The sequence below is a fragment of the Musca vetustissima genome, unplaced genomic scaffold, assembly GCF_032173495.1.
Source record: "Musca vetustissima isolate MV318-11 ecotype Yass unplaced genomic scaffold, APGP_CSIRO_Mvet_v1 utg75467, whole genome shotgun sequence".
NCBI lineage: Eukaryota > Metazoa > Arthropoda > Insecta > Diptera > Muscidae > Musca > Musca vetustissima.
Window position 1 is genome coordinate 5,450 of NW_026879565.1, and position 4,282 is coordinate 9,731.

A 4,282-nucleotide genomic window follows, 5' to 3' on the forward strand; every position below is an offset into this window, starting at 1 on the left:
TTAAAAAACCAGTGAGCGGTATAATCGGACGGGGGCGACCATACGATACCCTACACAACTTCCATGAAAATCTATATTCTGAGATTGGGCAATATTTCACGATATTTGCACACTTTTGGCTGGCTAGAGGTCAACAAATGTTACTAATAATCAGTGCAGACCCTCTAATTACTTGTTCAAATTCCCTTCACCGTGGGTTGTGTTCTGATGTTCGGCTTTCGACTTGAAAAGTACAAATAATTAAGTTTTCGGTCCATTTCATCAGAAAATCATTATCTGATCATCACCTAACATTTTAGGCGTTGTCCTTGACCATAACTGGAACCTCATGGAACATTTCAAAGCGATCAGCGCAATATTTCCGCCCACCAGTGTGATAGTAGGCTACTGAATAATATATGAATACGTAAGCACCTGTAAATATTTTAGTGTAACTCCAGCATCCGAGTACCAACGACAATATAATTGGTATCAATTTAAAGGTCTACCACTCCTCTTGGATATACTATTAACTTCTCGGGTCTATGTCCTTCAGGAGTAAATATATACGCATTAGAATACAAATTTTGTATTTGTTCACACAAAAGTCAGGGTCCATTTGACCCGCTAAACATTGACCGATCTTTATCAAAACAAGTATGCTTGTTCATTGGTCCGATCCCCTTCTCCATGTAAAAATTCGAGATGTTTGGGCCATAATTGCGGCCTCTGGAGCGACCAGAAAAACCGACAAAAATTAATCCCCTAAATATTAACCGATATTTACAAAAAACCATTGGTGGGGTTTATTGGACAGAACGCATCCTACCCGCAAAGTTTCGTGAAGATTGGTACATAACTGTGACCTGTATCGTGTTTACAAGTTATAATAGACAGACGGACGGACACACATGTCTAGATCGACTCAGCTAGTCGAGATATGACGATCTAGACATGTGACGTCTGTTAGGATTCATATTCAACAGATGAATCCTAACAGACGTCGCATTTTTAAAGGAACACTAAAATGAAATTGAATCCATAATCATGCCATTCTGACACCGATTCTAAATTTTTCATTTGGTCAGATATATCTATAATCTGAACCGATTTCAGGAAACTTAACATTCTATACCTAATTCATTACGCTGTGCCAAATTTCGTGCAAACCGAAAAATATTAAAGGACTGTGGTACATCATTTACCATAAATCGGACGAAATATATATGGGAGCTATGTCTAAATCTGAACCGATTTTTACAAAACTTAGCACACATCATTTAAGGCTTAATTTAGTACGCTGTGCCAAATTTCGTGCAAATCGAAAGATATTTAGGGACTTTGGTGGACCATTTACCGTAAGTCGGACGAAAATATATATGGGAGCTATATCTAAATCGGAACCAATTTTCACGAAACTTAGAACACACCATTCTAGGCTTTATTCAGTACGCTGTGCCAAATTTCGTGCAAATCGAAAGATATATAGGGACTTTCGTGCACCATTTACATTAAATCGGACGAAAATATATATGGGAGCTATACCTAAATCTGAACCGATTTTCAGGAAACTTAACACACATCATTATAGACCTAATTTATTACGCTTTGCCAAATTTCGTGCAAATCGGAAGATATATATAGTCTTTGGTGCAACATTTGTGTTAAATCGGACGACAATATATATGGGAGCTATGTCTAAATCTGAACTGATTTTTACAAAACTTAGCACATATCATTTGAGGCTTAATTCAGTACGCTGTGCCAAATTTCGTGCAAATCGAAAGATATTTAGGGACTTTGGTGCACCATTTACATTAAATCGGACGAAAATATATATGGGAGCTATATCTAAATCGGAACCAATTTTCACGAAACTTAGCACACACCATTCTAGGCTTTATTCAGTACGCTGTGCCAAATTTCGTGCAAATCGAAAGATATTTAGGACGTTGGTGCACCATTTACCTTAAATCGGACGAAAATATATATGGGAGCTATGTCTAAATCTGAACCGATTTTTACAAAACTTCGCATACATAAATATGGACCTGATTCAGTGCGCTGTGCAAAATTTTGTCACAATCGGACAAATATTAGGAGTTGGTGCATCATTTACATAAAATCGGACGAAACTATATATGGGAGCTATATCTAAATTTGAACCGATTTTCACGAACACAACATTCTAGGCTTTACTCAGTACGCTGTGCCAAATTTCGTGCAAATCGAAAGATATATAGGGACTTTCGCACACCATTTACATTAAATCGGACGAAAATATATATGGGAGCTATACCTAAATCTGAACCGATTTTCAGGAAACTTAACACACATCATTATAAACCTAATTTATTACGCTTTGCCAAATTTCGTGCAAATCGGAAGATATATAGAGTCTTTGGTGCAACATTTGTGTTAAATCGGACGACAATATATATGGGAGCTATGTCTAAATCTGAACTGATTTTTACAAAACTTAGCACATATCATTTGAGGCTTTATGCAGTACGCTGTGGCAAATTTCGTGCAAATCGAAAAATATTTAGGACGTTGGTGCACCATTTACCTTAAATCGGACGAAAATATATATGGGAGCTATATCTAAATCGGCACCGATTTTGACGAAACTTTGCACACATTATTCTAGACTTAAGTCAGTACCCTGTGCCACCTTTCGTGCAAATCGAATGATATATAGGGACTTTGGTACACAATTTACCTTAAATCGGACGAAACTATATATGGGACTATAAATCTGAACCGATTTTCACGAAACTTTGCACACACCATTTTAGACCTAATTCATTACGCTGTGCCAAATTTCGTGCAAATCCATTTACCTTAAATCGGACGAAAATATATATGGGAGCTATATCTAAATCTGAACCGATTTTTCCCAATTTCAATAGGGTTCGTCCTTGGGCCAAACAAATGAGCGGTGCCGAATTTCACCAAATCGGATCATAAATGCGACCTGTACTTTGTTTACAATTTAACACCAACAGACGGACAGACGGACGGACATGCATAAATCGACTCAGAAAGTGATTCTATGCATATTCTCAAAAGGAACCATGGGTCTATCTCGATTCCTTATGCCTGTTACAAACATATGCACAAAGCCATACATAATACCATGTACCACAGTGTTTTGAAGGGTATAAAAATCCACACCAAAAATGATTTTAAAAAATTCGCGCCTTTGTAAGGATCCTTAACCATTTTTTTTAAATCCATTCCCAATAGTGATCCATTAAAAAACATGTTTAAATATCTTCCTACTGAATATCATCGTTCTTATATCTCTATGTCTGTTTTCTTTCTCTGTGATCTCGCACAATGTAACCATTGCGACGTCTTGTATACATTTAGTTGTGCGCTGGGTTGTTGTTATCATTGAAGTTTTCTCATACGAATCTATTTTTAGCTCATGCTTGGCAACAACAAATGTGTGTGTGGTTGTGTGCATCAGTTTTTGTACATTCACTGACTGATCTCTTGTGTTGGCACTACTTGTTGGGGAGAGTGTGCGTGTGTGTGTGAAAGCTTCAATTTGTTAACAAACCGTTAACTGGCTCGTTGGTCTAGGGGTATGATTTCCGCTTAGGGTGCGGGAGGTCCCGGGTTCAAATCCCGGACGAGCCCAAGTGAAATATGTTTTTTTATTTTTTTTTTAATTTTTTTTGTAATAAATATTGCTTTATGAAGAAAAATTTAATAACATAATTTTTTAATAAAAAATAAGTATTATTTTGAAAAATACTTTGAATGTGAAATATATATTGTTAAGAAAAATAAAATTAAAAATATATTGTTAAGAAACAAAAAGAAAATAAATAAAATTATAAATTCATGTTACGAAAAATTACAAATCAAAATAAAATAAAATATTTGTAGATATTTTAATAAAAATATATGTTTTTTAATACTTTCAACGTAAATAAAAATAATAATAATATTGTTGTGTAAATTAAAAATTTATACAAAATGAAAACAATTATTTTAAATATAATATATTTGAATGAAAATTAAAAAAATATTAATAATAAATTGATGTTCCAGAAAATTAGTTTAAATAAAATTATTTTAAATTACAAATTTACGAAGAATATTTGAACATTGCCCCCTTTATAAAAGTTACGCCCCACTTTTAATATGTTTAAGGCCCCAGCTGCATTTTTTGTGCTAAGTGTCTGTAATTTATTATTTTTGGTTCTCGATGAATCCGTATCCTTAAAAAATAATGATTTAAAATCTTTAATTTATATTAATATTTTTTGTTAAATGCCTTCAGACTTGG

General features: G+C 34.4%; 1 non-coding gene across 1 annotated transcript; it reads left to right on the plus strand.

Moving 5' to 3' along the window:
• Positions 1 to 3,555: 3,555 nt before the first annotated feature.
• On the plus strand, positions 3,556 to 3,627 carry Trnap-agg (transfer RNA proline (anticodon AGG)). Its single transcript has one exon. It is a non-coding gene; the product is annotated as a tRNA-Pro (tRNA).
• Positions 3,628 to 4,282: the final 655 nt, after the last annotated feature.